This window comes from Pleurodeles waltl, chromosome 10 (assembly GCF_031143425.1).
Source record: "Pleurodeles waltl isolate 20211129_DDA chromosome 10, aPleWal1.hap1.20221129, whole genome shotgun sequence".
Classification (NCBI taxonomy): domain Eukaryota; kingdom Metazoa; phylum Chordata; class Amphibia; order Caudata; family Salamandridae; genus Pleurodeles; species Pleurodeles waltl.
In genome coordinates, this window is record NC_090449.1 from 620,704,391 (window position 1) to 620,731,103 (window position 26,713).

Consider the following 26,713-nt stretch of genomic DNA (forward strand, 5'->3'; position numbering starts at 1 on the left):
CTGTAGAGGTGGGGGGCACAGATGGTGCCGCCACCACAAGGGAGCCCCCATCGGCGAACGAGTCCGTGTCGCTGCTTGGTGATCCGGTGGCCGACGTGAAGCTCCCCTCGCCCTCCGTCCCACTGGTACATTCAGAGTCCATGGTGTGGCCCTCCATAGCCATGTGGGATGCAGCTCCCTCGTGCTCCGGTGCCACTGTACCTCCGCCTGTTGATGCTGATGTACAAAAGGACAGGAAGAGCAGAAAAAGGGGGGGAGACAGAAGAAAGAGAGTTTTAGTGCATGGGTTACCACTACCGTTGGAGGACAAGACAGACGCAGCAGCCCCCTGCATTACGCCGTGCTCCTGCCCTCTGCACATGCAATTTCTGGGATATGGCCTACATGGCAATGGTGGACATCTGCGCACATGTATGCCACAGGGACAACTGTACCTCGACTTGGCACTCTGCTGAGGTGGGGTAGAGTGCCACATGGCCTACATAACGGAGGGGCCTTGCCTACCTAACTCGCCCTGGCCTAGGGACACCCACAGCCCACCTCACCCACCCAGACACCTCCACTGCACGCAAAGTCAGGTTGTACTCACCCCCTTGTGTCTGCTGTGATGCCCTCAAGCGCCCATCCAACTTCGGGTAGGCCACCGCCAGGATCCGGAACATCAGGGGGGTCATGGTGCGACGGGCACCCCTCCCATGTTGGAAGGCCATCCCCAGCTGAGCCTCCCCCGTCTTCTTGCTGCAGCGGCGAATGTCCTCCCATCTCTTACGGCAGTGGGTGCCCCGTCTCTGGTGGGCCCCCAGGGTCCGGACCTCCTTGGCGATGGCACGCCATATGTCCCTCTTCTGGTGGGCGCTGACCTACATGAGATGCACAAGGGAAGAGGAACAGTCATTACCAACTACACCGTCGTTGTGAGTGGCCCCCTCCCTACTCTGGCCATGTGGCCCATTCATTCCCATGCATTGTTGTTCTATGAACTCTGCCCCCTTCCCTCTTCCAACCAGCCCTATTCACCCAGGCCTAGCCCATACAACGTGCTCCCTGTGTACTAACCTGTTGGTCTGGAGGACCGTAGAGTAGCGTGTACTGGGGGAGGACCCCGTCAACCAGTTTCTCCAACTCCTGTGCAGTGAAGGCAGGGGCCCTTTACCCAGACGCAGCAGCCATCATCGCTTCCAGACTGAGGTCACAGCAGCACTAGCAGTGTAGGTCCTCTCCTGTTGAAGGTCAGGTATCTAGTGATTGAACAGATAGAAAATGGCAGTCACGTCCGCGGCGGTGACGTCCGCGGCGGTGCGCATCATCACCGCCAGCACACCTGTTCATTGGCTCCTGGGACCCATAGGGTCCAATGTTAACCAATGCAGAATTGCGTCGCGGTCTACGACCGCATACCGCGACGGTGTGCAACGCCAGCACCGTTACCCCACAATCCCATTGTCCCAGTTTAGAGGTCAGGCAGCTGCCATTTCAGGGGCCCACATGGCTTAATTTACCTCTGCGTCACACATAGCTAGACCTACACTCAACGCACATACAGGAAGGGTTTTGTGAGTGGTGTAGTCTTGTGTGTAACTGTGGGTACATACCTGGAGGAATAATGACTGGTTCTTCGCTGTTGTCCTTCGTAGACACCGTCAGCTGGGACATATGAGAAGATGGCGGAATCCTCCGGTGTACCAACCTCTGATGGACCTGTTGACAATGGAAGAGAGACATGTCATCGTCACCTACCGGTTTGACCGTGCCAAAATCCAGGAACTTTGTACCCAGTTGGAGACAGACCTGATGTCACCAATCCGACTGGAATCCCCCCTGACGTGCAGGTGCTGTCAGTGCTCCATTTCCTTGCAAGTGGGTCTTTTCAGACAACTGTGGCCATGGCATCAGGGATGTCCCAGCCTATGTTTTCCAACGTGTTGTCCAGAGTGTTGTCTGCCCTGCTGAAACACGTAAGGAGATACATCATTTTCCCTCAGGTGGAGGATTTGCCTACAGTGAAAGGTGACTTCTATGCCCTTGGACATATCCCCAACATCATAGGTGCCATTGATGGGACCCATGTAGCTCCGGTCCCCCCCCACAGGAGTGAACAGGTGTACAGGAGCAGGAAGAGTTATCATTCAATGAATGTCCAGATGGTCTGTTTTGCTGACCAGTACATCTCGCAGGTAAATGCTATGTTCCCTGGCTCAGTGCATGACGCCTACATCCTGCGGAATAGCAGCATCCCTGATATGATGGGTCAACTCCAGAGGCACCATGTATGGCTATTGGGGGACTCTGGTTACCCCAACCTTTCCTGGCTATTGACCCCAGTGAGGAATCTCAGGACCAGGGCAGAGGAACGGTACAATGAGGCCCATGGGCGGACTAGGAGGGTGATCGAACGCACCTTTGGCCTCCTGAAGGCCAGGTTCAGGTGCCTCCATATGACAGGTGGATCCCTATTCTACTCACCGAAGAAGGTGTGCAACATCATCATCGCCTGCTCCATGCTCCATAATTTGGCTTTGCGACGCCAGGTGCCTTTTCTGCAGGAGGATGATCCAGATGACGGTGTTGTAGCAGCTGTGGAGTCTGTGGAGCCTGTGGACAGTGATGAGGATGAAGCTGAGGAAGAAGACAACGACAACAGGGAGTCAGTCATACAGCAATATTTCCAGTGAGACACAGGTGAGAAAATTTTCATTTTTAGCATTAGCCTTAACTTTCACACGTCTACCTCTGTCCTGTTTCTCGATTTAAATCACTATTTGGTAACTGAGTTGTACCCTTCCATTACGGTTTCACAGGTGTGGTTACCTATGTGTTAACTGCTTGCATCCTTCAAGGGCTTGTAATGTGTGACATAGGTATGTTAGCCTAACAATGGTAAACCCATTATGACACTGTCATTGATAATACATATTTTCTAACTCACAGACTGACTCCAGATTGTTTTGTGCTTCAAGGGTGTTTATTTAAGTGCTCAAAATTGGAGGGGGTTGTAAAATGGTGATGGGTGATGGCGGAGGAATGTCCATGGCAGAGTCCAGTCTATTAGTCTCACAGGTGCACTGCCCATCTGGGCATAGGAAGTGGAGCTGGGGCAGTTTAAGTATGGACAGGGTAACAAAGTGGGACAATGGGAGGACAATCAGGGTGGTCTCATTTCCTGGCAGGGGTCTTGCCATCTTGCTCTGTCCTGTTCCTGGATCTCAGGGACCGCTTGCATGGTGGTTGTCCGTCTGCAGGGGGTGGGGTGCTGGTGTTGTGGTCCTGTGGCGGGGCGTCCTGTCCACTAGCGCCGGCGGACGTGGTGGGCATTTCATCGTCCTGGCTAGTGTCAGGGGCCCCTTGGAGTGCCACGGTGTCCCTCAAGGTCTGCTGTATGTCCTTCAGTACCCCTACGATGGTGCCCAGGGCGGAGCTGATGGTCCTGAGCTCCTCCCTGAACCCCAAATACAGTTCGTCCTGCAGGCGCAGGGTCTCCTGCAACTTGTCCATGACCGTCGCCATCGTCTCCTGGGAGTGGTGGTATGCTCCCATGATGGAGGATAGGGCCTCGTGGAGAGTGGGTTCCCTTGGCCTGTCCGCCCCCTGTCACACAGCAGCCCTCCCAGTTCCCCTGTGTTCCTGTGCCTCCGTCCCCTGGACCGTGTGCCCACTACCACTGCCCCCAGGTCCCATTTGTTGTTGGGGTGGCGGGTTAGCCTGGGTTCCCTGTAGTGGTGGACACACCGCTGATTGACCTGTCCTGGCTGGGGAGATTTGGTCCCGCTGGGTGGGTGCTGTGCAGGTGTTACCAGAGGGTGGAAGGTCGGTGTTAGGCTGTGCCTGTGAAAGGGGAACCGACTGTCCCGAGGCCCACGATGGTCCGGCTGGTCATCAGGATCCAGTAGGGCAGAGCTGCTCTCGTCACTGTGGGCATCTTCTGGGGGTGGAGTGGTGTTGTATGGTCCCTCTGGTGTGGTGACGGTCCTTCGTGTTCCTGCAGGGGCATAAGAGCATGATTATTGCATGTGTGTGTGTAATGGTGTGCAATGGGTGGGTGTTTGTGTACCCCAGTGCAAGCATTCCTGTGTGTGGGTTTGTGTGATGATGGTTGGGAGGGTGTTCTGGGTATATGCAGTGGGCATGCATAACTGAGGGGTGTCCATGCTTAGTTGTGTCATGCAGGGCTTGGTGTTGGGATGGGTGGTTTGTGTTATGGGTAGATTAGTGAGGATTTGGAGTGATGGGGGGGTGTGAGGGTGGGGGTGCGTGATAGTGTTGGACCTGGCTTTTTGACAGGGACATCCCCAAACTTTTTGCCTCCTTCCTCCTATTTTTTCTGACCTGTTGTTGTTGGCTTTTGACCTCTGGGCACTTTACCACTGCTAACCAGTGCTAAAGTGCATATGCTCTCTGTGTAAATTGTACTACTGATTGGTTTATCCATGATTGACTATTTAATTTATTTGTAAGTCCCTGGTAGAGTGCACTACATGTGCCTAGGGCAGGTAGATTAAATGCTACTAGTGGGCCTGCAGCACTGGTTGTGCCACCCACCTCAGTAGCCCCTTAACCTTGTCTCAGGCCTGCCATTGCAAGGCCTGTGTGTGCAGTTTCACTGCCACTTCGACTTGGCATTTAAAGGTACTTGCCAAGCCTAGAACTCCCCTTTTTCTATACATAAGTCACCCCTAATGTGTGCCCTAGGTAACCCCTAGAGCAGGGTGCTGTGTGGGTAAAAGGCAGGACATGTACTTGTAAGGTTATATGTCCTGGGAGTGTAAAGCTCCTAAATTTGTTTTTACACTACTGTGAGGCCTGCTCCCTTCATAGGCTAACATTGGGGCTGCCCTCATACATTGTTGAAGTGGCAGCTGCTGATCTGAAAGGAGCAGGAAGGTCATATTTAGTATGGCCAGAATGGTAATATAAAATCCTGCTGACTGGTGAAGTCGGATTTAATATTACTATTCTAGAAATGCCACTTTTAGAAAGTGGGCATTTCTTTGCACTAAAACCTTGTTGTGCCCTTCAATCCACGTCTGGCTAGGTTTAGTTGACAGCTCCTTGTGCATTCACTCAGACACACCCCAAACACAGGGTACTCAGCCTCACTTGCATACATCTGCATTTTGAATGGGTCTTCCTGGACTGGGAGGGTGGAGGGCCTGCCCTCACACAAAGGACTGCCACACCCCCTACTGGAACTCTGGCAGACAGGATTGAACTGAAAGGGGGCTTGGTGCATTTCTTAGACACTCTTTGAAGTCACCCCCACTTCAAAGGCACAACTTAGCATAAAACAGGGCCTCTGCCCTACCTCATCAGACACTTGCTGGAGAAGAAACCTGAACCAGAAACTACATCCTGCCAAGAAGAACTGCCTGGCTGCTCAAAGGACTCACCTGTCTGCTTTTCTACAAAGGACTGCTGCCTTTCTGTTGGCCTGCTGCCTTGCTGAACTCTTGTCTGGCTGTAAAAGTGCTCTCCAAGGGCTTGGATAGAGCTTGCCTCCTGTTCCCTGAAGTCTCAGGACCAAAAAGACTTCTCTCTTCCTCTTGGACGCTCCGTGCGCCGAACTTTTCGACGGACAGCTTGTTTCGCGGCAAGAAAAACGCCGCACACCGATGCTGATCAACACGACGTCTTCAGGGCGACCGAAACTTTGACGCACGGCCTCGCAAGGACAACGCCGCCCGACTTCCCGGGAGAAATCGACGCAACGCCTGCCATGAGATCAAAACTTTGACGCACGGCCTCGCAAGGACAACGCCGCCCGACTCCGCAGGAGAAATCGACACGACGCCTGCCGTGAGATCGAAACTTTGACGCACGGCCTCGCAAGGACAACGCCGCCCGACTTTCCAGGAGAAATCGACACGACGCCTGCCGTGAGATCAAAACTTTGACGCACGGCCTCGCAAGGACAACGCCGTCCGACTCCGCAGGAGAAATCGATGCTACGCCTGCCGTGAGCTCGAAACTTTGACGCGCAGCCCCGCAGAACGACGCGCAGCCGGAAAACAAGCAGGAAAATCCACGCACAGACCCGGGACATCTGGTACTCCCCGCAAACCACAGTAAGAGACTGTCCGCGCGCCGGAAGACGACGCCCGACTCCCCGCGTGGAAAATAACGACGCAAGTCCGTGTGTGCTGAGGAGAAATCGACGCACACACCAGTTTTCCACGCATCTCTTCTCCTGTGGCCCTCTGAGGAGATTTTCCACCAGAAACCAGGTACTTTGTGTTTGAAAGAGACTTTGTTTACTTTCTAAAGACTTAAGACACTCTCTATCACTTTTCAGTGATATCTTTACAAATTCGTATTGCAACTTTGATCGCTTTGACCTGAAGATACCCAGATAAATATTATATATTTTTCTAAACACTGTGTGGTGTATTTTGTGGTGTTATGCTATGGTGTTGTATGATTTTTTGCACAAATGCTTTACACATTGCCTTCTAAGTTAAGCCTGACTGCTCGTGCCAAGCTACCGGAGGGTGAGCACAGGCTGATTTTGGATTGTGTGTTACTTACCCTGACAAGAGTGAGGGTTCTTGCTTGGACAGAGGGCAAACTGACTGCCAACCAAAAACCCCATTTCTAACATTGGTGATCAGCGGTGAGGATAGGACTTGTGTTTGTGCAGTGACATACAGTAGCTAAGTATTTCACTACCTACCCACAGTTGAAGGTCAACTTGATTTTTCATCTTTTTTGGCTTTTGGTTCTCTGATGTCCTCCTGGATATACCATTGATATTTTTGGACTTGGGATTTTGGTTCTTGCTGGTAAAATCTTATCAGAATGGGATTGTGTACCTACTCATTCTTTGTTCGTACTGACCACCTCACTAAGGTTGACCTAAGGAAGCTTTGCAGAAAATGGGGCCTTCCTGTAGCAAGGAGATCTACTAAGGCGGAGATGCTACATCACTACATAGTCTGGGGGAGGAAAGATGGGCAGAGAGAGAGGCAGCAAGAAACCAAATGACTAAGTACCCCTCAGATGAGGAGGAGGACTACGCACCTGAGGAGGAAGACTACTCAGATTTGGACAGTGACCCAGAAATAGATGAATGGCTCTGAGGTCAAAGGCGACAGGAGCAACAATTAGAGGAGTATCTTGCAGAGGTTGAGGCAAAAAGACTCTTAGCCCTGGAAGGAGAAAAAATTGCAGCTCAAGAGCTGAGCTGTAAAGAGCTGAAACTGGAGGCCGAAAAGGGCTGAGTCTAGTTCAGATGGTGGCAGCAAAAATCTTGCATCTAGTACTGCTGAAGAAGGGCACAAGCCCAGAGATGTGGTGCCCAACTTGAAGAAGGGAGTTGACACACCCCAGGCGGTTCAAGGGTATGAGGTAGTTCCTGTTATGCACAGGGTCCCTGAGAAGGATTGGGGAACTGGCACAGGGAGTCATATTCCTACTGGGGGGAGGGACAGTTTACTGACTCTAGCAGAGAGTGACAGAGAAAAGGGTTCCACCCTGGTGGACGTCCTGGATATAGAGTGTAGAGACATCCCAGAAGAGTATGGGTTGAGTGTCAGGGACAGACAGATACTGTCTCACCAGTCTCAGGAGGGTGAGGTAGGGTGCTTTTCCAAGGTTGAGTTACTGGGTGGTTGGGTGAAGGGTACTGTGGTTAATACATGTGAAGGGCAGAATGATGTAATTGCTGGAGAGCATATGTCTGGTCCTTATTTTCCAGAGCTACGCCAACACCAGGTGGAGTGTGAGTTCTCTGACCCCAGGGAACTTACAATGGAGGCAGACTTCTGGGTGAGTACCAGAGAGTCTGAAGAGGCATTTGGGGGTGCTCCTGAAGGGAGTGGTCTAGGTGGTTCCCAACCGAGTGAGGTGGGAAAGGATTGTAGTGTCCCAGGTAGGTCCCAGGTCCTAGAGGGTTCCATAAGGGAACACCAGGAGGGAAGCCTAGCCTGTACCGTAGGGCCACCTTTTGAGGGAAGCCCCGCAGTGTCAGAAGAACTTGGGGGGGGGGTGACTGTAGCCAGCATCCCCACAGTTCTGGTGTCTGGCAGTACCCCTCCTAGTGAGGGGGTGCAGAAGTCCAGACATAGGGTTGAGAGGGGGTTGCAGACCCCAGTGGAGGACCTTGAGAGTCAGGGGACAGCTCTGAGAGCAGAGCCTCCCAGGAATGACCCAGGTGAAACCGTTTCTGGTTTGGGGGAAACCCAGACTCTGCCGGATGGGCAGAGGTCGGGAGACCTGCGCCAACCAGACTCTTGTGTGGCCCTTGGGGACGGTATGTCCCTTGTGGGGGTGAGAGTGCCCCCCAGGAAGTCCTGGCATGCCAGGCAAAGATTCAACCTCAGGGTGGTGACTCTGGGTTGGATACCCAGGTTCAGAGGTTAAACTCTGACCTGGTGGGAGGTAGATGTGCCTCCCAAGAAGTCCTGCTGTGCCAGGCAATTGTCCAACCTCAGGGTGTTGACTCTGGGTTGGATGACCAGGTTCAGAGGTTAAACTCTGACCTGGTGGGGGGTAGGTGTGCCCCCCAGAAAGTCCTGGCGTGCCAGGCAATTGCCCAACCTCAGGTTGGTGACCCTGGGTTGGGGAACCAGGCTCAGAGGTTAAACTCTGACCTGGTGGGAGGTAGGTGTGCCTCCCTGGAAGTCCTGGCCTGCCAGGCAATGGTTCAACCTCAGGATGGTGACTCTGGGTTGGCTAACCAGGTTCAGGGGATAAACTCTGACCTGTTGGGGGGTAGGTGTGCCCCCCAGAAAGTCCTGGTGTACCAGGCAGTGGTCCAACCTCAGAGTGCTGACTCTGAGTTGGATAACCGGGTTCAGAGGTTAAACTCTGACCTGGTGGGGGGTAGGTGTGCCCCCCAGAAAGTCCTGGCGTGCCAGGCAATTGTTCAACCTCAGGGTGGTGACCCTGGGTTGGAGAACCAGGTTCAGAGGTTAACCTCTGACCTGGTGGGAGGTAGGCGTGCCTCCCAGAAAGTCCTGGTGTGCCAGGCAGTTGCCCAACCTCAGGGTGGTGACTCTGGGTTGGATACCCAGGTTCAGAGGTTAAACTCTGACCTGGTGGGAGGTAGGTGTGCCTCCCAAAAAGTCCTGCTGTGCCAGGCAATTGTCCAACCTCAGGGTGTTGACTCTGGGTTGGATGACCAGGTTCAGAGGTTAAACTCTGACCTGGTGGGGGGTAGGTGTGCCCCCCGGAAAGTCCTGGCGTGCCAGGCAATTGCCCAACCTCAGGGTGGTGACCCTGGGTTGGGAAACCAGGCTCAGAGATTAAACTCTGACCTGGTAGGAGGTAGGCGTGCCTCCCAGAAAGTCCTGGTGCACCAGGCAATTTTTCAACTTCAGGGTGGTGACTCTGAGTTGAATGGCCAAGTTCAGAGGTTAAACTCTGACCTGGTGGAGGGTCAGTGTGCCCTCCAGGAAGTCCTGGCGTGCCAGGCAATTGTTCAATTTCAGGGTGGTGACTCTGAGTTGAACGGTCAGGTGCAGAGGTTAAACTCTGACCTGGTGGGGGGTAGGTGTGCCTCCAGGAAGTCCTGGTTTGCCAGGCAGTGATCCAGTCTGAGGGTACAGACCCTGGGCTGGAAGACCAGGTTCAGGGTGTCCCCCTGGACCTGGAGGGAGGGGCTACTGATAACAGTGCCCCTACCATGTTGTCTTCTGAGGAGGCCACTCCTAGTTGGAGGGTGCTGGACCCCAGAAGGGAGGGCAGGGGGAGGGAAGCCTCACCCCGGGCCCTAGTCCAACCTGAAGGTACAGACCCCAGGTTGGAGGGCCAGTTGCAGGTTAACAGCCCTGCACTGGTGGAGGAATGGTACAGGGCGACTTCTATAAGCACCCTGACCATGTTGGACTCTGGGGGTACCGCTCCAGGAGGGAGGGTACAGAGCCCCAGAGGGGAGGACCAGGTTCATGCTGTCATCCCTGACCTGGTGGAAGAGAGAGTGGTTAAAGGGTGCCCAGCACCTGGGGCTACCGCCCCCCACTCTCCACAGCCACAGTGGTGGGAGAGCTTTGAGAGGCCTGGGGCCTGGCTCTCATCCCTGGCAGCTGGCAGTAACCACTGTGGCTTGCTGTCCGGGTGGACAGAGTTATCCCTGGGGAGGGGACAAGTGTCACGCCCCGGGGGTAGGGTGGGCAACACCACTGTGTTGGTCATGGTGGTACTATCCTGCTCCTGGGATACATCTGTGAGCAAAGTAAGGTTAGGTGCTGCACAGATGAGATCCGCAGGTAAGGAGAAAGGTTCCCCATGGGTTGGCTTAGTGGGCCCTGAGGGTATGGACAGAGGGATCCAATTGGAGTCAGGAAGGCGAAGAACTGGAGCATGCCCCTGCTGTTGTGGGCCTGGGTCCTTGTTCTGTCGCCTCAAACAGGGAAGTACATCAGGATAGTGATTTTTCTCCCCTGGCTTTAGGCTGGTAGGGGGTCATGTTGGACCTGGCTTTTTGACAGGGACATCCCCAAACTTTTTGCCTCCTTCCTCCTATTTTTTCTGACCTGTTGTTGTTGGCTTTTGACCTCTGGGCACTTTACCACTGCTAACCAGTGCTAAAGTGCATATGCTCTCTGTGTAAATTGTACTACTGATTGGTTTATCCATGATTGACTATTTAATTTACTTGTAAGTCCCTGGTAGAGTGCACTACATGTGCCTAGGGCAGGTAGATTAAATGCTACTAGTGGGCCTGCAGCACTGGTTGTGCCACCCACCTCAGTAGCCCCTTAACCTTGTCTCAGGCCTACCATTGCAAGGCCTGTGTGTGCAGTTTCACTGCCACTTCGACTTGGCATTTAAAGGTACTTGCCAAGCCTAGAACTCCCCTTTTTCTATACATAAGTCACCCCTAATGTGTGCCCTAGGTAACCCGTAGAGCAGGGTGCTGTGTGGGTAAAAGGCAGGACATGTACTTGTAAGGTTATATGTCCTGGTAGTGTAAAGCTCCTAAATTCGTTTTTACACTACTGTGAGGCCTGCTCCCTTCATAGGCTAACATTGGGGCTGCCCTCATACATTGCTGAAGTGGCAGCTGCTGATCTGAAAGGAGCAGGAAGGTCATATTTCGTATGGCCAGAATGGTAATATAAAATCCTGCTGACTGGTGAAGTCGGATTTAATATTTCTATTCTAGAAATGCCACTTTTAGAAAGTGGGCATTTCTTTGCACTAAAACCTTGTTGTGCCCTTCAATCCACGTCTGGCTAGGTTTAGTTGACAGCTCCTTGTGCATTCACTCAGACACACCCCAAACACAGGGTACTCATCCTCACTTGCATACATCTGCATTTTGAATGGGTCTTCCTGGACTGGGAGGGTGGAGGGCCTGCCCTCACACAAAGGACTGCCACACCCCCTACTGGGACTCTGGCAGACAGGATTGAACTGAAAGGGGGCTTGGTGCATTTCTTAGACACTCTTTGAAGTCACCCCCACTTCAAAGGCACAACTTAGTATAAAACAGGGCCTCTGCCCTACCTCATCAGACACTTGCTGGAGAAGTAACCTGAACCAGAAACTACATCCTGCCAAGAAGAACTGCCTGGCTGCTCAAAGGACTCACCTGTCTGCTTTTCTACAAAGGACTGCTGCCTTGCTGTTGGCCTGCTGCCTTGCTGAACTCTTGTCTGGCTGTAAAAGTGCTCTCCAGGGGCTTGGATAGAGCTTGCCTCCTGTTCCCTGAAGTCTCAGGACCAAAAAGACTTCTCTCTTCCTCTTGGACGCTCCGTGCGCCGAACTTTTCAACGTACAGCTTGTTTCGCGGCTAGAAAAACGCCGCACACCGACGCTGATCAACGCGACGTCTTCGGGACGACCGAAACTTTGACGCACGGCCTCGCAAGGACAACGCCGCCCGACTTCCCGGGAGAAATCGACGCAACACCTGCCGTGAGATCAAAACTTTGACGCACGGCCTCGCAAGGACAACGCCGCCCGACTCCGCAGGAGAAATTGACGCGACGCCTGCTGTGAGATCGAAACTTTGACGCACGGCCTCGCAAGGACAACGCCGCCCGACTTACCAGGAGAAATCGACGCGACGCCTGCCGTGAGATCAAAACTTTGACGCACGGCCTCGCAAGGACAACGCCGCCCGACTCCGCAGGAGAAATCGACGCGACGCCTGCCGTGAGATCGAAACTTCGACACGCAGCCCCGCAGAACGACGCGCAGCCGGAAAACAAGCAGGAAAATCCACGCACAGACCCGGGACATCTGGTACTCCCCGCAAACCACAGTAAGAGACTGTCCGCGCGCCGGAAGACGACGCCCGACTCCCTGCGTGGAAAATAACGACGCAAGTCCGTGTGTGCTGAGGAGAAATCGACGCACACACCAGTTTTCCACGCACCTCTTCTCCTGTGGCCCTCTGAGGAGATTTTCCACCAGAAACCAGGTACTTTGTGTTTGAAAGAGACTTTGTTTACTTTCTAAAGACTTAAGACACTCTCTATCACTTTTCACTGATATCTTTACAAATTCGTATTGCAACTTTGATCGTTTTGACCTGAAGATACCCAGATAAATATTATATATTTTTCTAAACACTGTGTGGTGTATTTTTGTGGTGTTATGCTATGGTGTTGTATGATTTATTGCACAAATGCTTTACACATTGCCTTCTAAGTTAAGCCTGACTGCTCGTGCCAAGTTACTGGAGGGTGAGCACAGGCTGATTTTGGATTGTGTGTGACTTACCCTGACTAGAGTGAGGGTTCTTGCTTGGACAGAGGGCAACCTGACTGCCAACCAAAAACCCAATTTCTAACAGATAGCATGCAGGTAGGGTGGGGGATATGATAGTTATGATTTGACTTACCAGTGTCTCATCCTCCACCGACTCCTCCGAGGCCCTCAGGATGCATGATGGTCAAGACCTGCTCCTCCCATGTTGTTAGTTGTGGGGGAGGAGGTGGGGGTCCGCCGCCAGTCGGCTGTACCGCGATGTTGTGCCTGGAGACCGTTGAACGCACCTTCCCCCATAGGTCGTTCCACCTCTTCCTGATGTCCTCCCTATTTCTTGGGTGCTGTCCCACTGCGTTGACCCTGTCCACTATTCTGCGCCATAGCTCCATCTTCCTGGCTATTGATGTGTGCTGTACCTGTGAGCCAAATAGCTGTGGCTCTACCCGGACGATTTCCTCCACCATGACCCTCACCTCCTCCTCGGAGAAGCGGGGGTGTCTTTGGCGTGACATGGGGTGGTGTAGGGGATGTGTGGGGTGGTATATGTGGTGATGAGTGTGATGAGTGTAGTGGTGTGTGGTGTTTTGTGCATGGATGTTGTGTGGGTGATGGTGTTGTGTGCCTCTGTGTGATGGAGTTGTCTATTCTGTGCTCTCTCTCTGGCCTTCGTTCGTGATTTGTTTGTCGTAGGGGTTTGTGGGTGATGTGGGTGTGTGTTTTATATTGTGTTGAGTGTGTGGGAGTGGTGTTTGTAGGTATATAAGGTGTGTGTATTTTGAATTGTCCAATGTGGCGGTGTTTTGGAGATGTGTGTGTATTTTGAGCGCAGCGGTGTGTACCGCCAATGGAATACCGCGGTTGAACGACCGCCGCGTGGATTCGTGGGTCGTAATAGCATGGGCGTGTTTCTGTTGGCGTGGAGGTGGAGGAATTGTTTTTGCCAGTTTATCACTGACCTTTGGTGTGGCGGTGTTGTGTGGGTGTCTGAGTTTTGGCGGATTCCAAGATGTGGGTCATAATAGCTGTGGCGGAATACCGCCGCCGCCGCGGTGTATTGGCCGTCTTCTGCACGGCGGTAAGCGCCTTTTACCGCCAATGTTGTAATGACCACCTTGATGTTTTGCTAATAAAGAACTTTATGAACTAATGATTTAATAAAGTCTTGGAAATAGAACCCAAACTCTCATTATAAGCTCAAATCAAACTAGACTGAATGTCCTTCATTTGTAAATGTGCAGTTCTTAGTCAATAATATCTGTGTCAAGGACCTCGCTTCTAGGGCTCAGTAGAGTGTGTGGGACCTTTATATTTGAGAAGGCTCCCAATAGTCCTTAGAGACAGTATCTATTCTCCTTTGTATTTTGAGAGAAAGTATTAGCATGCTGTTGAGTCCCACAAGGGTATACTGAGACCCAATCTTTAATCAGATTTTAAAAAGAAATCTGAAGACATTGAGTATGCCATATAATTCAGTTTCCTGTTCAATACATTGATGACCTACTAGGGGCATCAGAAACAAGATAATCTTGTAAACAAGACACCACTTTGTTAAATGATTTGTTTGAGAATGGACATAATGTGTCCCCAAACAAGCTGCACTTTTACAAAATTCAGGGCCAATATTTGGGACATGTCATTGAAAAAGGAACGAGGAAAGTGTCAGGAGAAAGAGTTAAAGCCATTTTATGAATGTGTCCTTTAAAGTCACAAATAGAAATCAGAATGTTTTTGGGAATGGTTGGCTACTGTTGACAGTAGATACCCAACTTTGTATTGGTGGCTTAGCTTTTACTGAGGCTGACACATAGAAATGTGCCTCATCTGATTCAATGGGACAACGAATGCATGAAAACTTTCCAAGAGCCGAGAGAAAGTTTCTGTTGTGCTCCCGCACTAGGAATGCCTGAATATTCAAAGAGGTTTACATTATTTTGCAGTGAGAGGGGGGACTGCACTCTGTCAGTTCTTACACAGATGAACGGAGATTCAAAAAGGCCCATTGGGTATTTTTCAATTACACTTGATCCTGTGGCTGCCACATTGTCTGGTTGTCTTAAAGCAATGGCTGCTGTCAGTGCTAGTCTCGCGAGATGTGAAAGCATAGTAATGGACATCCTTCAACTGTTATGGTCCCTCATTCTGTCAAGGTTTTGCTTACCAGAACAAAAACACAATACAAGACCAGTACAAGATTGACTAACTACGAGCAACAGATACTTGCAGCTGAGAATATCACTCTGAAACGATGTTAGGTTCTAAATCCAAGTACTTTTATGCCTCTGCCTAAGAATGAGGTATCAGCTAAATCGGAGCTTGAGTGTCTTGATATTATGGATTAATGTACCAAGCCAAGACCTGATATAGAAGATGAGCAATGAGTCCTGATTATGTCATATTGTGGATGGCTCGTGTTTATGAACAATTGAAGATTCCTTAAGAGCAGCTTACACTGGTTGCACCATTCAAGAAATAGTTGAACCCTCATAGTTTCAAGGAGTTTCTTCAGCACGAGTTGCACAATTGATTGTTCTTAATAGAGCTTGCAGCTTCACAGCCCAAATAAGAGTGACTACATTTACATTTAGTGAGTATGACTGTGGTGTGGTCCATGATTTCGGACATTTATGATCAGAAAGAGGGTTTATGACCTCATCAGGATCTCCAATTAGGAATGGGGAGCAAGTGAAGCAAGAGCACAAACTTAAATTGCAATGGTTAAGTGTGGAGCACACAGGAGTGATCATTTTTATGTCACTGTCTGCAACAGGTATGCACGTGAAATGGCACACTATTGTTGAATTGTGGCTTGTACATTTAATGGAACATTCACAGATGAATCTCAAGAGGACACTGTATTTTTCCATGCTGATGACAATAGTAAACACTTGGGAGGAAATGCAGGAAATTCACGAAGAAAAATGTATCTGACACAGAACAACAGAAATGGATTAGAGCACAGTGTGGAAAGGATGAAATGGCATTTGATTTGGGTTTCAGTAGATGAACAGCCTATCTTACCAGATAGTTTATTGTTGTCAGAGTCACCAGATCCTCGGGGTCTGTGCACGTTCCCAACACGTCCACCACTGAACAGCTCCAAGAATCTGATAGATAAATCACAGAGACTGAGAGAGTCCAAGAGTGGAAGAGGGGATTAGGAAGGGAACAGCTGGGAAGGAGACCTGTAGTAAGAAAAAGGTTAGAACACACAATATGAAAATGATATCTCCTGAAATCAATACTAGACTATGATTCTAAGCCTAGTCACTCTGAAAACATGAACAATCTAAGAGTTAAGTTTAAAATGACTAAGTTTCAAGATGGCCGGATACCTGTAGTGGAATCAAGATGAATTAAACGAAAACTTTCTTATTCAAGTACTTTCCTTTACATGAGAATCAGAAAAACATTCTGACTAAATTTTAAACCGGTCATATAAATCCTGTTTTGATAATGTATACTAGGACCATACAATATTGAATCTAGAAACTCTGGCCTTCTGTGTACTCTTAAAATGTTTCAACACAAATTGCACATTTTGCATATATATATATAGTAAACACCATAAAAGGATTGTGCACCATGAATAACACAATATGGATTCAGGAAACAAATCACATAACTTGTCAACTAGAATATTACATAATAAATATCTTAGAATAGTGGCATACAATAAACAACATGAAATAAACTCGAGGAGAGAATCGTGCATCTTGCCAATTAGAGTGTTACCATGTAAAATACCAAGAAATAGTAGCAAGCAATGAATATCAAAGTCAATTCATCATTAATCGAATTGCGCGTCTTGCCGATTCGTAAAACACGATGTAAATGTCAAGAAATAACAGCTCACAATAAATAACAAGATCAAAGTACAATGAAACGAATCGCGCTTCTTTTTCCGATTCTTAAGCCATCATGTAAATGTCAAGAAATGGTAGCGCGCAATGAACAACAAAGTTAAATCCTCATGAAACGAGTTGCGCGTCTTAACAATTCGTAAAACATCATGTAAATGTCAAGAAATGGTAGCGCGCAATGGACAACAATGTTTAAACACCATAAAATGAATTGCGCGTCTTGCTGATTCTTAAGCCACCATGCCAATGTCAAGAAATGGTAGCACGCAATGACTAACAAAGTCAAACCTTTATGAAACAAATTGCGCGTCTTGCCTATTTGTAAACTACCTTATAAATGTCAAGAAATGGTAGCGGGCAAGTAATCTGTTACTCATTTAAGAATTAAACCAAGAATATGAAAATGCTCAATAACGGTGTCGGGACAGTCCAACCACCGTCTTACCGCCTGGAACAATGATCACCAATGAAGGATGAAGGGCAGAAGACTGGAAGATCCAAATAGGCCGCCGGGACAGGAGCTCAGGAAGAAGCTGCTGCTCTGCACCGGGACCTCTGAATAGTGAGCACTGGGAGTTGGGCTGGCTCTCTTTTATAAAGTCTTGGCCCAGCCCAGAACCACGCCCAGGCATGTTGCAGGGAAAGTCTCTGGAAGGCCCTGGAAAGGGGCCACACCCTAACACACTCTGAAAACCTGCAGCAATACATTGAAAAGGAACAGTATTTGTAAGCATATTAAAAATAAGTTTTCAGGATTGAACTCTGCAATGCAAAAGGTTAAACACAACATATCAGCACAATGCATACATTACTTTGCTTTGAGAGTGCTGGGTTTTTGCATTTTTGTCGCCAATAGAGCGCGTATTGCTCTGGTGTTGACAATTGTTCCCAATGACGCAACATTTCCATGGACCTACGCATTTAGGCAGGGGCGCTGTGTTCAGGTCATATAGACAGAATTGGTTTAATCCCAGATTTAGAGCCCTTGCAAAAGAATTGTGTCATTGATGTATGACATGTCAACAAAGGAATGTAGTGAAATTAACACCAATTACAATGTGTCATGTAGGGGGATCAGGTAGTCCTTTTAACAGGATGCAAATGAATTTTATCTAAATGCATGATTGTAATGGAATTAGATATGTCTGGGTTACAGTGTGCATTTTCTCTAGATGGGTGGAACCCTACACAATAAAGAGGAATGACAGTCTCACTTTAGCCAAATTGCTTTTGAGGAAGCTGGATCCATGGTATGGTATACTGGTTTCTCTGAAGTCATATTGAGGAACTCACTTCAGCAGTGAGATCATTAAAGTGCCTTGTGCAGCATTACAAGTTGAACAGAAGATACACTGCAGTTATTGACCTAAAGCTTCTGGAATTGTTGAGCAGATCAATGGAACCATTAAATCCTGATTAGATAAACACTGTACTTATTCTTCATTGTAATGGTCTGATGCTTTACCCTTGGTGTTGATGAGTCTGCAAAGTGTGTCTGATACATAGACAGGTTTATCCCCATAAGAAATACTCCTGGGGAGAGTAATGAGATTGCCTTCTGTTCCTGCAAATGCATTTGTGAAAAAACTGATGGAATAGTACTTGATTACTGCAAAGGATTAGCTGATTTTGGTATGTTCTGTCTCATGAAAGGTTGAAGCTGTCACTGTAAATCCACATCAAAAGCAGTGCCATGACTTCAGTCCTGGTGACTGGGTACTCATCAGGAAGCATTTGAGAAAGTCCTGTCTGAAGCCAAGGTGGAAAGGCCCCTACCAGGTAATCCTGATCATGAATCAAGTGTGCTGGAGTGCCAAACTGGCCGCATGCTTCTTATACCCAGAGAACAAGAGATTCATCTGAAGAAGTTGTGCTCTATGAACCAGAACTGAGAACACTGGTGACTTCACCACCACAATGTGTACAATCTACTCAAGTTCATCATCAAAGCCAGTAATAAGAAAGGGGTGAAGATCTGCAGACAGGTGAAGAAATCCAATTGTCAGATAACTCACAAAAATGGCATTGAAGCACTTAGCACATAAGGTGGAGAAACAAGAACTCAAGCTGAAGTGACAATTAAAATGTTCTCAGAACAAAAAAGAAGATCCAGAAGAAGGTACAAGTTTTGAATCAAGGACTAGGAGAGAAAACCACAATGCTAAATGGCCAAAGTCTTGCAATCGGAGGAAGTTGAAACAGAGTGTGCCAGTTGGATCCATACCTCCTATAATCAGAGGTATATGGTGGTGTAAGTAACACAGAAGAAGACCAACAAACACTCAGGAGTTCTAAAAGAGCTGGAGTACCTTGTCAAAGATAATCAGAATCTGAATGGACTTATTATGTGAGCCAAGTGCTAAACACTCCAATATCTGATCTATTTTAATGGAATAAAGACCTGGCTGAACCTCCTTGAAAATTACCCAAAACAGAAATTCAGTTTTGATCTAATTATTGAATAAACTGTTTGGAATAAACATTTTGATAAAATTATTAAGAAGGTAATAGAAGTACTTAGGCCTGAGGCAGCAGAAGAAGAGTAGGGATAACATTTAGAATAAAACAGTGCTAAGGGAGGCTATATGAAGACTGGTGTAAATAAAGTTGCAAGAAACTTACTTAAAAGACGATAATCAATAATATTTGAATATTAAGATAAAGACATTCACTTTGCTGTTGCACACATATTGATTTTATGAGATATGTCTTTAGCTAAACATGTTTCTAGCCAAAATTAGATGTACGATTATTGTAGGGATTATATTTTTACTGCTAGTCCTATTAATAGTAGCAATATTATAAGTAATATACTTCACACCAGAGGCAGAGAAATCTGTAACTACATTCATTAACAATATCTGAACTGATTCACAAAGATGAGCTAAAATCTTCTTTTGTGGATTACATGAAGGAAGAATATTCTAGATTAGTAGAATAGTATATAAGAGATATTGACATAAAAGACTGTTATGTATGCACACATATGCCTTCTTCAGCTGATGAACAAATAGCATATCATCACATTCCTCTATCTTATGCTATATCATGCAGCATTTTACTTAGCTATAGAGATATTTTGAATATTTTTCTAACTTCGACATGGTCCCTTCAAAAGTTCCACTAATGAAGAGCATGAATTTACATCCACAAGCATAAGAGATGGAGACAGCTTGGTATTACTTTAGACCTTCCCTTCCTGTACATACTGTCAAAATTCATGAGAATAACCTAACCTGCTTAATGAACCCATTAAACAACGCTTTTAGTTTAATGATAGAAGAGAGAAGCGCACAGTTTGCACGAAATGCAGTGAAAAAGGAAGAAGTCCTGAAGAATGTGTGAAGTGAAGAAGATGATTTCAGAAAGGAAATATCTGTTCCAAGATTGAGATCAGGTAAGAGACACACTGGGAAAGTATGTTTGTTTAAAAGAATACAAGAACAAAAGACACCAGTAGGGAATAGTAATTGTGATCATGTTTTTGAATTGTCAGGGGAAACATGGAATATTTTGCAGGAAGATGACCCAACAATACCTTGAGTGTAGTTTTTAAATGTATTTATTAATTTTTACAGTGCTGCACAGATCATAAATGAATGCATACAGCCACAACACTTTCCAATGAGTGAGAGTAAGCACCATGAATACATTACTATAAAGTAAGCAACATACTAGGAAGATTACATAGCATGTGTTACTGAGATCAATCACCAGAGTCGTTGACGGAGTCTGAATCCAAGGAAAAGAAGTCATCTTGGAGAAGTTGCCAAATACTTTTGGGCCTGGAGGACGGAGGCTGAAGTAAAGCATAAAGTTCTCTAGTAGTGTCGCAAAATGTCATGTCTTTCAGCCAAGCATTCAGTGTTGGCAACTCTGCTGCTGTCTCAGTAGAGGGCTAGTTGTCTTTTAGCCAGTAGCAGGGCTATGGCTGCAAATAACCTCAGCAACGGTGTAACATACCTCAATAGAGCCACCAATGGATCCAGGTCAATAGTTTATTCAGTCATAGTTGAGATTTAGATAAACACTGCTCCCCAATGATCATAACTAACAGGAGAGTTCCAGGTTAAGTGTACAAAGTCAGTGTAATTGGCAGCGCATTTGGGGCATTGATGTGGCCTAGCAGGATCCAGCCGCGGCAAGGACTTGGGTGTAGTATTTGCTAGGTGAAGATATTCATAGTGGAGCAACTTGTGTCTATGATTAAGAGATATCAATTTTATTTGCATGCAATAGTACTGCCAAGTTCTATCTGTTATGGAGTGTCCCAAGTATTTCTCCCATGCCATCCTAGGTTTCCCAGGGCCTCTGGGTATTAAGGTGAGGCTAGTGTGATATTAGCCTTTTGCTGTCAGTAGAGGTTATCACTAGGGCCAAGGAGGGAAGTCTGCTGGTTCTTCAGGATATGTGTGCATAGGGTGTCGACTAGGGTACTGTGTAGGCGACGGAACCTAAACTTATCCATAAGCATATAACCCTTGAGATGAGGGGGTCGTAGGCCTCACCGTGGCTCTACCATTCGAAAAAAGATCTCCAGTCATGTGCAGTTGGTGAGCCTTTAGCGTATTCTGCACAAGGCGCTTCCAGGTTAGAAGACGCCTGGGATTATTCGACAGGGGCAAATTACGGGAATACAAAGGCCCATCTCCTAAATATGGTTGATGCCTAGACCAATTACAGCAAGTCGTGGCAGAGGTTTGTATATCCATAGGGTCTCCCAGGAGTTTCATGAGAAGGAGTGAGGAAAAAGGGGGTTATCGTGCACTGGCTATCGTTCAGGTTTTAGATGCGGGAGCCTGGCATCCAGATAATACCAGTAATAGGCAAAGTTGCATTGTGCCACTAAATAATAGAGCTGGGAATCTGGAATCTTGACTCCACTGCACTCATACAGGAGAGTCAGTGTCTCCCACTGGATTATAAAGTACCTGCCGGCACAGAGAAGGTGAACCCACATAGGGTGACAAAGAAGTTTTTCATCTTTTCAATGGGAATAATTATGAAAAGATAGAGAACATCCGGAAGGACTACCATTTTAATTATGACTATCCACCTGCCATAGATAGCGGTAACTTGATTAAATTCTCCATATGTGAGATGAGCTTGTCAGTGGCAAAGCAGTAATTTTGGCGTACGACTCCAACTCTCTTTCTATGCACCATGATTCCTAAATATCTGGTAGAGTCTCAGCACCTGTGCAAAGGATATTCCAACTCACTGGGAGCAGTGGAACTTGTTAATGGGAATAATTCCAATTTGCTCCAGTTGATGCAGAGGCCTGCAAATGTCAATAATGTATGCTCTCACGAATAATGGGTGGGAGGTGCGTTGGTGGGTCCCTGACAATCAACAGAATGTCATCAGCAGAAATGGATGCCAGGAGAGGGCCACACTGGAAGAGAAGACACCTATGCCTGTCTTGTTCTTGAGGGTGTCGGACCAATTGGTCTACTGCAATAACAAAGAGGAGGGCTGAAAGGGGACAACCCTGCTGTGTCCCCATAGATAAAGGCAAGACTTCTGTGAGGGTGGCATTCACCCTCAAGCAGGCCATCAGGTCCATGTGTATGAGCATGATAAGGTCTCTAAAGCCCGAGGGACTCCCAGTTTAATCAAGGTCGCTCACAAGAATTGCCATTCCAGTGAATCAATTGCCTTCTTACCATCTAAAATGATGACTGTAGCAGGGAGAGTCAGAGAAATATGATTCAATACCGCAAAAATTGTGCTTCAATTAAGAGCTGTCAACCGGTGTGGAATGAAGCCAGTCTACATTGGGGAGATTATCTGCTCCATTAGGAGCAATAGGCACGTAACAATAACTTAAGCTAATATTTTGTCATTGTAATTAAGTAAGGATAGTGGGCGGTAGGATGTGCAAAGTGTGGCAGGTTTACTAGGTTCCAGCAGGAGGGTAATGACAGCTTCTCTTAGAGTTTGTAGGAGAGCCCCCTGTTGTAATGCTTCAGCATAAACATCCAGTAAGTGGTGGGCCAGAATTTGCTTGTAAGCTTTATTAAAGTGGGCTTTGGAGCCACTCAGGGCATCAATCACTTGTGCTATCTCCTCACACGTGAATGGGCAAATAAAAATAGCTGCTGTCCCTCGGTGAGCCACACCATGGCCACCTCCGCCAGGTATGTAGCAATCATTTCTGGGTCACCAGTAGCACATGATGTGCATAGCCATTGGTAGCAAGTTAGAAAAGGTTGTGTAATGCTGGTGTTATCATGCACAGTCACACTATCCTCTGTAAGTAGATTCTGCACATAATTTTAATGTTAGTGGGGGTACAAGTGTCATGTAAGGGTGCAGTCTGGTCTCTCTACCATCCCACACTGACAAGCATGGGCATATTTGCTCAGAAATGCGACCTCACAATCGGCAAGGTCAAAGATCTCCTCTAGTGGAATGGTGAGTCTATGTAGTTGGGTGTGTTGTGGGTCAGCAATCGCACCCAGGTCAATGTCTCTTAGTTTTCTTTCCACTCTTGACAGGTCATCTTGGATGCTACATAGAATTCCAGCATGTCTGGCGATGCAAATACCCACGATCTATACCTTGAAGGACTCCCACAGCATTTCATGTCTATCCACCAATCCAGTATTTATTGTGAAATATTCCTTAATAGCATCATGGAGCTTGGATTTAAATACTGCTTCATGCAATGTTTTTTTTTCTTCTGGGAAAGCCATTGCCTGACTATGTAGCCTAGAGATTGGAAAAGTAGTGTAACAGAGGTATGATCCAAAAGAGTACAAGGTAAGTAGTGACATCCATCATCCAAAGGAGGGAGCCCTGGAATATAAACCAATAGTCTATGCAAGTCCAGACATTATTTGAGACTGAATACAATGTGTAGCCTTTGGGGAAGGAGTGGCAAGCGTGGCAAGCATTTGAAGACTGGAAAGTGTCAAGAGGGTCGTCTTTGAGGCTTGGTGGTAGTAGAGGCACCAGTGAAGTCCTTTGGTAGGTGGCATGTTATTTTAAAAACTCCTCCCATGAGTGTAAAATCTACATGTGTGCAGCCCAGTAGGATAGATATGTCCCCATAGAATTCAGGTGAGCCTACATTGGGTGCATAGGTATTGGCCAGCTGAAATGTCCTACTGGGAGAGTGCCAGAGACAAGTACATATTGGCTGTCCGTGTCAGTAATTTGGTCATGACATTTAAAGTGATGCTTTTGTGAATTAAGATACAACCCCTCGGGAATAGGAGCTATAATGAGCAAAGAAGTGACGGGGGCCCCAAATAGAGACATAAGGGCAGATCTCTTAAGGAGATAGGTGGGTTTCTTGGAGGAATGCAATCCTAATACCATGCGTATGTAGGTAGGAGAGATCTTGTTTCCCTTTCCAGGGGTTACTTAAGCCTCTGGTGTTCCATGTAATGGCAGGTAGGTCTATACCACTATTATCTCCAGATTTAGTAGCCATGCACGTCAGTATGATGTATGAGTATGTGGCTTGCATGCCGTAGTGGCAGTATGTGATAAAGTAGCATCAGTGCAATAAACAAAAAAACATCAAACAGATCAAATGAACCCCTACTCACCACTCATACCAGTGCCAGAAGAGACTGGTAAATCTTAAATAAACAGACATTTCAACATTAGGGTGTAAACCTCTTAGGGGTGGCAATGCTTCAGGGGTCAATACCCATTTTTGAAGTAAGGAGTGAAATCATAGTATTGCTAATCAGTCCGAACATTCCAAATGAAGATGTGTAAGTGAATGTTGTAGTCATTGGAAGTCATTATTTAGAATGATGGTCAGAATAGCTGCCCGGAGGCCAACCATCCTCACTCAAGATCTATCAGGTAGGTGGGTTGGTCCAAGAAGGGTAGCCAGATGGCTCAGTGACAAATGGAATGGGGAGCTGTGTCTGCTTCTGTGCTGCTTGCAAAATTGGCCACATCCTCAGGGGTATTGAAGATTATACTTGACGAGTTTCTTCAAAGTATTTTTGACATTGCTGAATAGGTCTAAGATTAGCTTCTCAACAAACTAATTGGAGTGGCTAATATTCATTGATTCAATCACCCATAGGATCCGTAAGTTGTTGCGACATGATCACGTCATCACTTTTTAGAACTGGCAGATAGAAGTATGCGCTCTACGTTATCAAGGTTCTTTCTGATGTCCATAGCGTCATCCTCAATCCAGAAATTCTGCTTCCTGCTCCCTCAAGCCAAGTCGCATAGTGATTCAGGCGCTCACTCATTTGTTCCACACTGCTAGTGAGGGTATCTAAGTGTGAATTAATCAATTTAAAGCCAGCGCGAAGCTCGGCAACAATACTGAAGGCACCGTCGAGCGATCTTCCCTCAGCACCGGTACACAGAGGCTCCTCGGTGTCTGACTGGGAGTGGTTGCATTTGGGATCCCTAGCTGGATCGAAAGTGAGCTTTTTTTGTGTAGGGTCAGTCTGCTCCATTACTGATGTTGATTGTGTAGCTCAATTATAAAAAGGGAGTAGGTAAATGCGGAGAGATCAACCACAGTGTGCCAGATAAGAGGTGAGCGGGCCAAGATCAAGCTGTGGGACAAGTCCTCAGCGATGAGCGTATCACCTCAGGGTGTGGGGCCCAGGACAAGTCACAGGCCTAAGTCACCAGGATTGTCCTTAGATGAAATGGTAGTATACAGTAGAGGGGCCTGGCAGTGTGTTAAGGCCCTCCAGGTGCATGGGCAGTCTGTGGGTGTAAGGTACTGTCTGTAAATGCAGTGCTGTCTCTATAGTGTGAAGGCCATTGGGCTACAGCTCTCACCTCTCATCTCAACATGTAGAAGAATGCAACCCCCTAATCGCCTCATCGCAGTGGCACCAAGGCAAAGTTGCATGTAACTTAAGCCCTGCAGTCGCGGCATTGGATCCAGTGGCTGGTGATGATGGCAGGCTATAAATGCAGTGCTGTGTCTGTAGCATGAGGGTGATGGGGATTCAGCTCACACCTTCCACCTCAACACGTAGAAGAATCCAGGCCCGCATCCGCAGCCTCGTGACCACCCACTCGCCCCATCCTGGCGGCACCGAGGCAGAGTTACATGTAAATTAAGCCACACAGTTGTGTTGTTGGATCCAGCCACAGGTGACAACGGCAAGGCTGCGGAAAAAGTTTGTGCACTGCTCCTCTTCTCAGGGATGTCCCCGGACATAAAAAGGGGGCAGCTGAGTGGGAGCATTGCATCAGGATTGCTGCAGCCAGAGCACACTGTGGCCCTGCCTTTAGGCTTGGCTGTGGTCCCAGCTGTGGCAGGGCCTCTGAAGGTCACATCAGGCCACAGCGGCTGGGAGTTTTGGAGGGTAATCACAGCACCCAAGAAGACTCAGGTGCCATGGGGAATAGTGGAGGGTGTCACTTTGTGCGGTTGAGTAGCATTAGTCCATCTATGGCTGTAGATGAACATTGAATCACAATTATTAGGGTGGATGACTATGGAGCTCCAATGTAGTGCGCCCATCTTGGTCACTGGCTTGGCCATGCCCACCATAACTGGAATGTATCGTATTTTTGGAGAGAATGCTTATTTGCTTATTTTAGATTACCAGCTGATGGTAGGGCATTTGCTGCTTAGATTTGCATTTTCCGAAAATGTGCCATCTACAGAGTCTAGATGTATTAAAAATTACACCTGCAGAAAGATATTCACACAAAGTAAATGAGGGAATGAAACTAATGAGGCACATATTTGGTGCTATTATACAGCAGTAAGACTTTTATTGAATGATGCAACGATTAGAAAACTTTCAACAGTAGTAGACAAATTAGAAGCCACTTTTTATGGAGCTTTATTAGTTGAAAACACAGAGCTAGTAGCGATCAGATCAATAGTGCTAAAAAATCATTAGGTTTTAGACAACCTACTCGCAGAAAAGGGAGTCTGCAAGATGCAGAAAACTAAAAATTGTTGTACTCACATGCTAGATGACAGCAAGACGATTATAGGATATGTAAAGAACATTTCTTACTTAAAAATAGTATTGTACATAGCTTTATTAAATGAGTGTCAGCAATAGGCAATTGGATAAAAACAGTAGAAGGAGGAATCCTCAAAGCTATTTTAGTTCCTATACTAATAGTAGTTGTCTGTTTCCTATCCACTCTAGCAGTTTATAAGGCTATTGAGATGTTGTTAATAAAGAAGAAAAACAGAGAAAAGAATAAAAGAATGGAGAAAGATTTAGAAGTGAGTG